This window comes from Vigna unguiculata, chromosome 3, assembly GCF_037176805.1.
Source record: "Vigna unguiculata cultivar grain cowpea cultivar isolate G323 ecotype 2 chromosome 3, ASM3717680v1, whole genome shotgun sequence".
NCBI classification, from domain to species: domain Eukaryota; kingdom Viridiplantae; phylum Streptophyta; class Magnoliopsida; order Fabales; family Fabaceae; genus Vigna; species Vigna unguiculata.
The window spans coordinates 41,181,918-41,197,037 of record NC_140794.1 but is presented as its reverse complement, the minus strand read 5'-3'; the positions used below and the strand labels follow the sequence as shown (position 1 = coordinate 41,197,037).

Sequence of the window (15,120 nt, the reverse complement as noted above, 5' to 3'; positions counted from 1 at the left end):
AAATTCAATAGTGGCACTTTCATGCCTTGAGTTCATATGATAAAGTTAAAACTTCATACTTATATTCCTTCAGGTGAGTAGTGAGTGTAGTTTGCCCCTCTTTGTTGTTTGGAAAAGGAAAATAAAGGTGTCTATATTTCTTGTTCACTACCAGTGTGCAATATTTTTGCTTACCCATGGCTACATAAGTGTTAACCTATGATATACATTTTGAACATGTGTGAAATGATGTACAAAACCTATTTCAATCTTCATTCTCTTCATTACCAATGGGGAGCATATGTTGGTGAGTCAAGTAATGAAATTTCGTAATTTAATTAACATATGAATTCATGCCCTTCTTGTGTGCCAACTCGTGACTTAATAAATGCTAACCCAGGTGCAATGCTTTGCACATGAATTTTTCTTTCTTCAATAACTTCAATAGTGGCACTTTCATGCCTTGAGTTCATATGATAAAGTTAAATCTTCATACTCATATTCCTTCAGGTGAGTAGTGAGTGTAGTTTGCCCCTCTTTGTTGTTTAGAAAAGGAAAGTAAATGTGTCTATATTTCTTGTTCACTACCACTACGCAGTATTTTTGCTTACTCATGGCTACATAAGTGCTAACCTATGGTATAAATTTTGAACATGTGTGAAAGGATGTACAAGATAGGAATTTGAATAGTTCTCTTGGATGTTGATGCCAAAGTGTTCCATGTCGAAGCATTGACAAGTCTTGTCCAAATTGCAGGGTCAGAGTAAATTTCTGAATTAAACATCTTCCTTGGCACATTATGACAAGGGTAATATAATAAATCAGCCTTGGCACCTTCCAATAAAGTTGACAAGTGTTGTGATAATTAGAAGGTGAAGTGAGACCATTTATTTCAAATATGTGTTAGCTTTTACAGTGGTCAAACTAAATTTCTTAATTGACACGTTATCCCAATTGAAGTATCTGTCACCTTTTACAAAAGTAATATAATAAATCAGCTTTGGTACCTCCCAATAAAGTTGACAAGTGTTGTCATAATTAGAAGGTGCAAGTGAGGCAATTTATTTCAAATATGTGCTACCTTTTACAATGGTGACAGTAAATTTGGCACGTTATCCCAATTGAAGTACCTATCACCTTTTAGAAGAGTAATATAATTAATCAGCTTTGGCACTTCCCAATAAAGTTGATCAGTCTTGTCATAATTAGAAGGTGCAAGTGAGGCCAGCTATTACAGTGGTGAGAGTAAATATATTTCTTGGCACGCTATCCAAGTGAAGGTAGTCAATTCTATTTAAGGTTGTGGTTCCTTGGTTTGAAAGTTGTGGAGTGCTCTAGTATAATAAGTAAAAATGGTTTTATTTAAGGAGTTGAATGCATATAATTCCTTTAATGTTGTTATTGATTTCGAAGATGGAAGGTTCTCTTTATGTAGATTTGCAAATGGCGTTACTCTTAACCATATACGCATCATCATAAGAAGTCATTTGATGGGACCATCTGAGCCCCCACTCAGCCATCTTTGGTACCATGTCCCTCTTGAATTTGTTGCGCAAGGCATTGATGAATTCCTTTTTATAAGAAATGACGAAGATCTTCAACATGCCATTTAGTGGCACGCAATGATGGTCCCGACAACGACAATATCTTTTTATGTTAACTTCATGAAAGTTGAGAAGTGTGACAACTTTGTTCATATTTAGTTTTCTTTTATATGTTTTAACATTGTACTTTAAGATGGTTGAACTTGTTCACTTTATCTAAAGAAGTTGTTGTTCACTATTTAGCAATGAAGCATTTGGAATGATTAAGTTCTTGCATTACTGATGTGCGAATTTGTATTAAACATGACAAACTCTTACAAACACATAAAGACGACCTAATACATATGTAATACAATATTAAAGTACATATTTGTCCTTTTAATCAATGTAGTGGTGTCCAGTTCCACACCGAGGTCGACGCCTGTTTCTGGTGGGATTCCTCCTATGCACTTCAGGTCTAGGTTCTTCAACCTGTGAAGGTTGTCGTTCATGTTCCTCATGATCATCATTTGTAGCAGATGATGATGCTTGTGTGTAACGATTGTGGATGTAGTAAACTGAGTCTTGTTGTGGCCGATGCTGACCTTCAAAAAAATTTGGACTTTGGGGATATGTATGCAACCACGGTTGTGCAGAAGGTGGTGTTTCAGCATAAGTTGCAAACATACTTGGTATGCCTAGTTCTGAGTTTGGTGAAACTGAATTCCTTGTTCCCTTCATACCTTGTGGTGGAGGAGGAGTGTTTAAGTCACGCGTAGTTTATGGTGGTGGAGGGACATTTATCGATGTTGATTGACAATGCATTCTAGGATCATTTAACATTTGTGGACCTGACAAATATAAACATGAGTTTGAAGTATACCATGACATGTACTCCATTGTGTGTTGAAGTGGCCCAAGCATCGGTACTCCAGTCAACGTAAGGTCACGCCGGTTATTCCATACCTGTATCCATTGTGCATGTCTAGTAACTCAGTTCTTATCTTGTCGCCCCCTCATGTCTAATTTATGTAAATGATCAAGGTTGTTAGGTTCTTCAGGGATCTTCTGTGATAGGCAAAATTGTAACTTGACCCTGTCGGACTGGTGTCATTCGACAATGGCAAAACAAATTAAACTTGTACATGACATCCATATTGCTTGGTCGCGATATGCTCCAACATCAATGATAGAGCCCAATCCCTCATAAGGAACCCAAATAAACTACAACAATCATTGAAAATGTCAATCATTAAGTTACAACCATTTATCGGTATACAAATCTAAAATGTTACCTAATTTTGTTGCATGTGATCTATCCTTGCTCGGTATCCAACTAAATTATTGTGGGGGACATTTCTGTAGTTCAGTACTCGACCGTCACTCCATTGGAAAACTAGCAGAAGAGTTGGTGGAACTCTTGAAATTGGTGCAAGAAAAGGCATGCGAAAGCATGCCCATGATTGTAACAACGAAGCAAATCCACCCATAGTCCTTGCACGTGCATCAGTTGCTCTGCACATCTCTCTATACAAGACAGCCAAACACGCTGAACCCCAACTATATCTACTGGTTCTTTGAAGATTACTCAAGTAGTTCAAGTACATTAAATGTACTTTATTCCCAGTTTTATCGGGCATTAAAACACCACCTATCATTCCTAATATATAGCCCTAGCATATGCATGAATGACCTCAATACTATAATTTTTATCTATAGGCAACAAATTATCCCTTAACCATTTCAGTTTTATCATAGAATCGACAAAGGATTCCCCCTTTACTGGTGTTAAACCTAATAAGGTATCACACATCTCATCTCAATCCAACATAGTTGGACCAATGATAGGGTGTCCGTCAACACTAAGACCCAATTGAAGTGACACATCTTCCAAGGTTATGGTGCATTCTCCAGTTGGAAAATGAAATGTGTGTGTTTCAGGCTTCCATCTTTCAACCAAGGCAGTGATTAAACCATGGTCAACCTTTAGATATCGCAATTTAGCCACACCGCCAAACCCTACTTCTTGTATTATAGGCACAATACTTGGATGGGGTTCAGGCATTGAGTGACAGTAAGACGACACAATGCTCCCTTTCGTGTCCTAAACCAAAAAAATAAAAGATATGATTATTTTTAATAATTACGTCTGTAAATTAAAAATGCAATTAACATACCTGAGCAGAAATGTATGTAGCCCTGTGTTGTTGTTGTTTCCATAGCAACATCTTGATTAACTCTTTGTAGATTTGGTGACAATAGCTTGAATTGAAAACAACAACATTCAACATTTATAGACGACTCAATACTTACCAAGGGAAAAGTTAGCCGTTGGATTACACAAACGAATCACATTCCTTACACGTTTATTGCACAACATGATGGTGACTAAAGCCTGACGATGTTGGTGACTAAAGCCTGCATGATGGTGACTAAAGTCTGCATGAGGTTGACTAAAGCCTGCATGATGGTGATTACACATTGCAGAGACCTTTTCAGAACTATGGCCCAAACAACAAAATATTTATGAATACCAACATATTTTATTTAATTTTACATAAATTAGGTTCAGAATAGGTGCTCAGTACTAATAAAGGGTCATTAATGTGAATCTCACAAGGGATTAATGTGCAAGGGCAATAGGAGCTTAGTTGTAAAAGAGGGTGTACACCGAATTCAAGTGAATGACTTTGTAAATTTTATTTGTTGTGTTAATGACAATAGTGTTTTATGGAATTGAACCAATGACAGAAGTTTAAGATACGATAACAAATATTAAACCGTAGATAATGTCCTTGAAAAACATGTACTTAGTACTTCAATAAAAGTTCCATTACACATAAATACTTTTTTTACATTGCACACACTTAAGTCTTTATTAGAAATTAAGTACTAATGACAAACATTACTACACATAATTTTAAGACTTCCATAAATACATAATGAACTAAGCCTTAGTCATCGACATTACTGGTTGAAGTTGAGGTTGTTGCATCCAAATTGTCACCTTCAGCAGGATGTAGGGTCACAGAAAGCTTCATTGGGAGATCATGTGGGAGTGGAAGGAAGAAGGCAACCATGTCGCGAACATCATCATCCGTAAGGAGCTTAATTGTTTCATATTGGTCCCAACGTCCTAAGACAGGCTTGTGAAACCATACATCTTTGACTCTTCTTCCTTGACTGCAGACGATAGCTTGTAATTTCTTCTTTCAACATTTGTAAATTCATAGTAGTTGACACATAAAAAGCACAATTAATGCGACATTCGTAGTTAACAGCAACAAGAAAACTATTGTGAATGTTATTTTTGTGATGGAACACCATCCTTGTTTTGGTAATAAAGTTATGGTTATGAACTGAACGACCTAATAATTTATAAGCGGATTGGTTACTTGATGGTAAAAAAAAAATGTTGACCATGGATTAAAGTGGGTTCACGTGACAAAGTAAAGTGGGATAAAGCCTGATTAGAATTCATTGTGTAGTGTGTATATCAACTGTGTATGTGATGTTGCTTTCACGTGATGACATTAACTAGAGCATACTACTCATCAGGTGCAGTGCTTTTTATTTTAACTTGACATATCACATGCAAAATAATTAAAGCTGCAACACATAATAAAAATCACTACAAAACAAACCACTATCAAAAAGTCATTGGTTGATCAGCAAAGTGGATCTAAATCTTGTGCGTTCGATTTGTCTACTTTGAATCTAAACCATTAACATAAACAAACAAAAATTGTCATTATTGTATCCCACGCTGAGCCAATCAGGCTATAAATAATGCCCTTCATAAATTTATTCATCAATCTAATCAAGTCAGTGTGATATCACTCCTACCCCCCAATGACATCTACAACATTCATTGTGTTGGTGTACTTCAATGGCTGCATCTATGCTGAAGATAACTATTATGATACATACATTAGCTATAACATGGCATGGGTGACCATAACAAGCAGGCAATTCTCAAAGAATTCAATGGTGCAACGTTGGACGACTATGAAGTTGACTTACGTTACAAGTTACCGATCTTCATATCAGGCGACATTACACACTATCGATCTTGTATGATGTGTGGAGATGACAATGTTGAGTCCATTTTTAACACGGAAACGACAAAAGCATGTCATCTTCCAGTTGAGATAATGGCCTTTATTACAGCAAGGCATAAAAATGCAATCCCTAACGAAGTTTATTTTGAATTTTCTAATAACTTCAACATGTCCCTCAACTTAGATTGAGGTTTATATTTCTTATTTAAAGTATGTAATTTTATTTATGACGTTCTTCTTCATCAAATGTTTATGCAATTTTTAATTTCAATGAATTTGAACTTACATAATGGGGATGGTGAAATGTTAATCTCTTATAAAATGTTCTCAAGTCACATGCTAACATTAGAGGTCGTGCCTGTCACATGGGTTCATAATAATTTGTGCCACTCACATGGGTATATAAGAAGTCGTGTGAATCACATGAGTACATAAAAGCTCCTGCCACTCTGATAAGTGCCAAAATTCAGTAAAGATTCATAACAAACTCTGGCACTTATGCTTTAAATTTGTGTTCATTTCATATTGATTCTCCCTAAACCTAAGTTTCAATCACATGCTTCCAAGTTTTGATTTAAAGAAATCATTTGATCCTATTTTGTATCTTTTTCAGGAAAGATTAAAGAGAACTCAAGAAGAGTGAAGGAGAAAGCATGAAATAGAGAAAATAGGGAAGGAATGCTGTCAACGTCGCTCAAAACCAAAGCATTCTCGCCTAAGCTAAAGCCACTGCCGCCATTCTCGCTTAAGCGACGCAGACTCTCGCTTAAGCGAGAGTTCGTGCAGTGGAGACCCTCTCTTGCCGCCATTCTCGCCCAGGCGAGCTCAGATGCTGCCAATCTCGCCTAAGCGAGATCCTTTCTTCAGCTTGAAGTACTCTTACTCGCCTAAGCGAGATGTTGGCTTCAGCACATCTCGCCCAAGCGAGAGGCTTTCTTTGGGATGAAGAATGCTGTCTCGCTCAAGCGAGACTTAGGTAGCTTGAGCGAGACTTCGTGGGTATATATTCTCAATGCATCAGAAGTGAAGGCAGTTGGAGATTTTGAGGAGAAAAACTGCAGACTTGCTGGAGCTGTGACCACGAGCTACAGAGTTCACATTTTCTTCTTCTTCTTCTTTAGCTCTTAGGATTTTGATAGCTACCATGAGTTTTGAATGTAATCTACTCGAACTTGGATGTAATCTGGTGATATTTATATATAGCATTTCTGTTTTACTCAGTATTGGTATTATTGTTCTGCTCTTAATGCTTACTTCTATCTGATCAATAGATGTTTTGATTTTGATTTTTAGATCTGACTGGAAAGTATTTCTGAAAATCTGATTTGAACAATGATACTTGATATACTGTGATGCTAGGAATAGATCTCAATATATCAATTGCTGTTAACACTCGACCGTAATGCTGGATAGTTTGTTGAATATGTGAAGAATCAATATTCAGGGAACTAATCTTATGAATTTTATACGCGAGGGATCGATATAAATGATTTTTGAGTGTGCATCAATATTGGTATTTTCAGATGTTATATATTATATTCATCCAGATTACAGACAAGGGAGATAGATGAAATTCAATCCCAGTTTCTTTTATTGATCTTTTAACTAATTTTCTGTTTTACTGTATTTTATTTGTGCAATTTAGTTTAACTGCTGATAATCCATCGAATTAAAATTTCTGCATATATATGCTGATTGAGATAATTATTAATTTTCACTGAATCCGTTCCTCGTAGGTTCGACACTCCTACTTTAAATCATTATACTACAATTGACTTTTGATACGCTTGCCAAGAGACCAACACACTCACATGATAACATCAACTCTCGTGCAAGTCACATGTTCACATAGTAGAAAGTCACATGATAACTTTAATTTCGGTATAAAAGACTACCATCACTTTCTAAAGTCACAATCTTAATCTTGCAATTTCTCTTCACTATGAAAAATCATCGAAAGTCAGGTTCAACCACAACCTAAGATGGAACGGTCAATGTTTATCTGTGTATACGACGATAGAGAAATCGCTAGTGACGCTCAAACTGGTGCCTACTTTGCATCTGCAAAGACAATCATGATCCGCATCCATAGAGGTTTCGGCTTATCCAAACTTATTCGCATAATAATGGAGAAGGCAAATAGAGATCCAAGGAATGGAGTTCCAATTATTCACTTTAAATTTCCGACTAAAGTTTGTGGCCAACATGTGACATACACAACCACTCAAATCCAAGATGATGACGACTTGGATGACGCTTTCGACATGATACATGCCACCCCAACTATTACATCTATTGAACTCTGCACCACCTACAACTCAGGTACGAGACCTTCTGAAAATATTTCTTTAACACATTTTGATGCGCATCATCTACATCCAAACACTAAACCACAACAACAACTATTTGACCTTAACACTACTTACCTAGGGGATTAGGGAAATGATATACAATCATATACCGAACTATTAATCGGTCCGTCTACCTCAAATATTTTTCAAACTCTTACACATCACAACATCCAAAGGTTCTATCCTCCAGTTATCGTAGAAGTTGAAAACCTAAGTCTACCTCCAGCATCCTTAGACGCATTTAGTGAAAATAAGGACAATATATTTTTTTATGAACATGATGACCATGACCAAACACTAGATGTCCACCCCATACAACAACAAGACCCTCACCCTCAGACACATGTCCCCTATAACCCACCACAACACTTCCAATTATATGAGGAATACAACCAAAGCTCACACTAGGAATTTCCAAACGCATATGACCACCACACAATGTTGAATGACAACATTGACCACGATGTTGGTACACTTACCCAAGGAATGAGGTTCTAAACAAAGGAACAACTTCTAGATGCTTTAAATAGGTACCACATAACAAACACCTACAAAATGACACACTCAAACACCACAAGGTTGAGGGTGCAATGTGTACAATAGTTATGTCCTTGGAAATTGCAGGAAATATTACGTACAAGGGACCAAGTGTGGGAAATTAGAAAAGTTGAAGATGTGCACACATGTGCCACACAACTCATAACGCAAGACCATAGGCACCTAGGCTCAAAAATAATTTCTCAACACGTAAGACAAATGGTGGAGTCAAACCTATCCACACCAATTGCAACAATAATTTCTTTCATCCAGACCTCTATGGGATATAACACAACCTACAGAAAGACATGGTTGGCGAAACAACAAACAATTGAAGATGTGTACGAAAACTGGGAACAGTCATACAACCGATTGTCGTGCTTACTACAAGTCATGCAAACTTATTTGTCTGGGTTTGTAAACAAGTTGAAAACCAGTCCAATTACAGATGGGGACGACGTCCTACAAAACCAACAACACTTTCGAAAGGTGTTATGGACATTCAAACAATGCATTGATGGCTTCTCATTTTGCAAACCAATAGTCCAAGTCGATGGGACCTTCCTTTACGGAAGGTATAAGGGCACCCTTCTAGTAGTTGTTGCACAAGATGGGAGAAATAACATTTTCCCCATTGCATTTGCTATAGTAGAGGGTGAAACCGCTGAAGTTTGGTTTTTTTTTCCTTAAAAACCTAAGGACACACGTCACACCTCAACATAATTTATGTTTAATGTCAGACCGCCACAATTCAATCAGTGCAGCATTCAACAGACCCAATAGTGGCTGGACTCAAGGGAATTGCGTGTAAGTGTTTTGTATTCGACACATTGCACAAAGTTTTACAAAAAGATTCAAGAATACAACTCTGAAAAAGGACCTCATTAACATGGGTAAGTTATTACATGTAAATTTGTCCTTTTCATTTTTTTTTGCTGTTAATTATTCACACCTAATATTAAATCATAAATTATTCTTAAAATTATATTTGCAGCGTACGCATTGACGAAGCCACGCTGTAACTACTACTACAACATCATTAGAGAAGACAACTCAGAAGCAGCAGCTTAGGTTGACCAAATTCCAAGGGAACAATGGTGTCTTGCATATGATCAAGCAAGAAGGTGGGGTCACGTAACAACAAATCTGGCTGAAGCAATAAATTTTGTCTTGAAGAAGACAAGGAATTTGCCAATTTTAGCCACAATATTGGCCACGTACACCAGGTGCAACACATACTTTACCAAAAGAGGTAGATAAATAACTGCAATGCTTAGTGTTGGTCATGTGTATTCTGAATATGCAATGAACTTCCTTCAAGATGTTGACTCCAAGTCCAACACGCACCACGTCATTGAATTTGATAGAAATACCACAAGATTTAGAGTGGAGGAGATGGTCAATCCCAGATAGGTTCGCCCGGCAGGAAAATTTGTAGTCAGGTTAGATGAAAGGTGATGCAATTGTGGAAAGTTTCAAAAACTACATCTACCATGTTCACATGTTGTTGCAGCTTGCAAGCATGCACATCACGACTTCAGCATGTACATAAGTCCACATTACAAGCTGGATGTCATCGTCAAAGTATATGACAATTTATTTGGCGAGTTAAGACATGAAGAATATTGGCCACCATACCAAAGGCCACAGGTTTGGCCTCATCCTGCCACAAAAAGGACCGAGAGGGGTCGTCCTAAATCAAGTAGAATTAGGACTGAGATGGACATTAGTCAAGGAAGACAATCAAGAAAGTGTTCCTATTGTAGAACTGAAGGACACACAAGAAATCATTGTCCTAATAACCCTGCACTTTCATGATCTGCATCAAACCACTTAGTTTATGTTGTACTTTGAATTGTCTTCAATAAATATAAACTTCATTCAATTCAATGGCACATCTTTTCTTATTATCTTTTATTCTTACTTATTTTACATAAACCAAAAATATATAAAAAATTAATTTCATATACAATAATGAAATCGTTTTAAATTATTTTAATTTTTTCCTTCATTTCTAAATTAATTGGGACAAATTTACAATGTTTAAAATATAAAATTTTTAACAATTATCCAAAATTAAAAGAAGCCTATAATTCCAATTTTTGTTCACACATATTACAAAAAAAAATTCATACTTCACAAATTATGAAACAAAATTTAAAATTAAATTGAATTTTATATTTTGAAATTATACATAAAATCACTTACTACACAATACAAATTCATTTTTTTAATTTACAAATTCATAAACACAAAATTATTCTTTATTTTACTATTTTTTCAAATAACACCTCAAATAACTAATAACACGTTACTAATTCTATTTTTTAATTTTTTTTACTCTTATCAATTTTAAAAAAAAAATTAATTTTATAAATTTTAAAATAAAAAAATTCAAAAACAAATAAAAATATTTTTTTCTAATAACTAATAACACATTAATAATTCTATTATTTAAAATAATTTATTTAATTGTTTTTATTTTATTGATAACGAAAAGAAAAATTAATTATATTTATTTAAAAAAAATTTATCTTTCTATTATTTAAAAAAAATCGATATAACAAAAAAAATACAAAGTTTGTAAGCCCTCTTTTTCTCCTTTTCAGCTGATTTGTGGGCCTAAGGCCGGCCCAATAAGGGGACCCAATACCCTTGCCAGCCCTTAACCCCTTCATTCTGTTCCATTTTCAAAAACCAGCTTTTGTTCCCTCCCTTCATCTCAAGCAAGGTGCTCTGCTAGGGCACACCATCCTTACGTCTCCAAGTTAGCAAAACCCATTCTATTTCCAGGTAAGCTGAGCTTTAGAGCTTTTGGTTTGTTCCTTCTCCTTTTCGCACTGTTTAAGCACGTTGGTCAAGTTAGGGCTAAGTCTCTAAACTTCGTTTTGTACGAATCTTCCTGTTTCAGCTCTCTAATATAGTTCTTGGAGCCGTGGTACTTTCTGTTGCGGGCCTGTGTCGTGTTGTTAGCATCTAAGCAAGGTAAGGGAAGCTTTCGTCTTTCGTTGTAGGTGCTTGTTTTCCCTTCTGTTGTTGCATAAAATGAGTTGGAAAATGTTTGTGCTTGTGTGAAATCAAAAGTATGATGTTTGGTTTCTTTGTTCTGGGTTGCATGCGCAGAACAGTGGGGGAGAACTGGTATTCTCGCCCAGGCGAGCTCGTCTCGCCTAGGCGAGAATAGCAGAAGCTCGCCCAAGATTCTGCCTCGAGCGCTTGCCTAGGCAGCTAGTCATGTTTTGAGCGACGCACTGTCTCGCTCAGGCGATAAGGCCTCGCCTGAGCGAGAGCTCGTGAATTCTCCGAGGGGCCACTGTTGCATGTCTCGCCTAGGCGAGAGCCCATGATTTTGAGCGAGGCAAGCACCTCGCCTGAGCGAGGTCCCTAGCTTGGGTGAGGTCAGTGCAGTGGTGAGTGCGGACACTGTCTGTTTTGATGATTTGATGCATGTATTGTCTAAATTATTCTTCCTAAATATGATGTTCGTGAATATGCTTGGGTGTTTGGATTTATGAATGAAATTGGCAAGCTTGGTATGAGGTTGATCATGGATTTGTGGCTTTGTGATGTCTTAACATGAGAATTGAATGAAGGTAATAAGGGAAGTGGAATTGTATGAGAAAAATGATTCTGATTGTGTGATAGGCGTAATTCCATGAGTCTCATGGGGAGATCTCATGGTGGTTAATAGTGTATATGTTAGGATAAGGATTCAAGTAAGGATCGCATCCCGAAACTCTAAAGGGTCAGTGAGTCTCAAGTAGAGCAAACTGACCCAAGTGGTGAGAGTAGCGGGAGGCCCCAGTCATTGGCAGGATAATGGCCTTAGACGCTTAAAGGCTAACCTTGTGTGTGGTAGGGTGAAACCCATTGGCAATGGCTCTGTAGAGCAGTAGAGGCCACCACAAATGCAAGCGTCCAGTGAATCCGATCCTAGTATATGTATCTGGAAAATTGAGTCATAGAGTCTTGCTTGTTTGCCATAGCATGATTCTCTATGCCTACTGTGTTGCATGCTAAGGAATGTTTAATTGCTTGTCCGCTATACCATGATAAGATTTAAAGTGCACTAGCTTACCCTTTCATTTCGTGTATGCTTTGTCTTGTGTTCTTCCTCTTTTGCAATGATCACCCTATTGGTGGGAGCAGATGAGAAGAATGTGGGAGGTAGGCCTGATGGTGGCAGCGGCGCGGTCTAGTGGGATGTGTATGTGACTCTTAGGAGTGGTTCTGTGGCCTTAGTGCCTATTGTAATTCCTTGCTCTGGGAGCATCTCTTTTGCAAAACTATTAAACATTTAGTTTCTGTTATGTCCATGGCATTGTAGTGTGTCTAAGTTTCCTTTAAACGTACTCTTTTGGATTACTGTAATAGTGGACTTCTTTCGTGTATTGTTCATTCAGATTGCTTTTGTATTTCTATGATTATGCGATATTTTTGTTTAGTAGATTTGATATATTTAAATGGGATATCATAAAGTTGAGCTCAGAATTCAGGTACCAAAAATCTGAATATAAAATAAAAGTATGTTGGCCATGTAAATGTAAATATTGTGCACAGTACGATATGTAGGTTATATTTTTAAAAAAGTGTGCTAGATGTGAAAAAAAATCGAAATGAGTCTCTTATACAAAACAAAATAAAATAAGCACTTAAAGTATATCTGACATAATTTCTACTAGTCCGTGAATGGTAGATGTTGAAATCACGCACATGTTTGTTGCGGCGTTGGGATTTGTAGAAATAAAGTTAAACTTCTCAAAATAAATTTGATTCATTCTGGAACAATCCAAATAATATTAAAAGAATTGTACTCTAAATTAGACTAGATTATTTTTCCTTTGATTTGTGGTTTAAAATAGACTTAAATTGAATTAATTCATAATCCATGATCAGTCTTTATTAAAAATTATTTATACATTTAAAAAATAAATGATATCATTTTAAAATTTATATATAGATATATTATAGTTTTTTATTTTTATATTAAATTTCTATATTTAACAATAAAATTTAAATTCAATAATATAATTTATTTTTTTAAATAGATATGCCATTTTTCTATTTAAATTTATATTACTTTTATTTAAATTTATTCTTTTATTTTTTAAACTAAACTAAAATAGTTCCAAACTAAAATAAAACATTATAATTAATTTAAAGATAAAATCTTCATCACTTAATACAAAATTTTTAAATAAAATATGAAGCAGATGAGATAATTGGAGGTCTGATTCTGACATAAAGATTGAAATTTTGAATTTCTGAAGTAGGGTTGTCCCACAGTCCATACCCGAGCAACTCTTGTGCAGTATATATATATATATATATATATATATATATATATATATATATATATATATATATATATATATATATATATACACTATTTAAGTCAGAACATAATCATCAATAATTTTTAATTTAAGTAAGATATTTTAAATGTATACAAAATATTTGTTTTTGTAGAAGTTTAACTTATATAAAAAATAAATTTAATTTTCTTGTCATAAATGTTTTTGTAGAAGTTTTTTCTTAAACATATTATATATAAAACAAAAGATGAAGTAAGTGGGAATGCAATAGTATCGAAAAAGAACGTGTGAGCATAAGCTATGGAATTTCTCACGAAAGGTAAAAAGGTATTACTTTACATAAAAAAAAAAAGTGTGTTTATTACCTCTCAGTTTTATGAATTATACGACATACTTCGTCCTGGTATTATTAATATAAGGAATACATTATAATTTTTATGAATAGTATTTTTTATTTGTCGCGATTAAATATCGTGAATGTGTTTTTTTATACTATGAAAAAAAGAAAAATGATTAATAAAAAAATCCGTGTATCATATCAATTTCAAAATTTGTCCAAATCAGTTGAATTAATTATTTTTATTGATGTATGTGATTATATTAAAATTATCTTTTATTGATAGACTGAAAGAATAGTTTATAGAATGATTTTTCTTTTGCATTTGTGATAAATTTATGTTTAATTGCATGATATCATTTAACTCAATTACTATTTATACATATTTAATAAAAAATATTTGTAGGATAAACACAGAAGAAAAATATTTATATTCATATTATTGAGGGGTCCACCGTAAATTTTTTTAAAAGGAGTATTATGCATATTTCATCTTCTCTCAATAACAACAACCTTACCTACTCTGGTAGCCACGTGATACTGACCTGATCCCAAACAAATTCGGGGAGAATTCAAATTGATATTATTATTTACAGAAGCTTTATTACGTTGAAATAATATAATTATTAAAAATAGTCAATCTATATATAAAATAATGAAAGAGTGATTAATTAGTTTCTATTAAAGAATTATACAATATTTTATTAAAGAAGAGAATAATTTTATTTGTAAAATGAGAAATTTATCTCATTAACTAAAAAAAAAACAAAATGGACAGGTATTAATATTGTCGGGGTTTTATTTTTTTTCTGAAAAATCTTTGTTGGATCCGTGTTTTGTTTCCAACCAGAATACTGTGCAAGTTACTGTCAAAGGAACCGCTGGTTCCTGCAGTAACGATCGTTGATCAAACGGTTTAAACTTTTTTGAGTCACATTTTTGTGTAATTTAATAATTATATCAATTAGTTTGGATGACGAAGATTTCATTCATGTGGCCACAAGAAAGTGATTGAGC

The 15,120-nt window shown here is 34.9% G+C and overlaps 1 pseudogene; it reads left to right on the top strand.

Annotated features, from left to right (window-relative positions):
• Positions 1–7,545: 7,545 nt before the first annotated feature.
• On the top strand, positions 7,546–10,269 carry LOC146887859 (uncharacterized; annotated as a pseudogene).
• Positions 10,270–15,120: the final 4,851 nt, after the last annotated feature.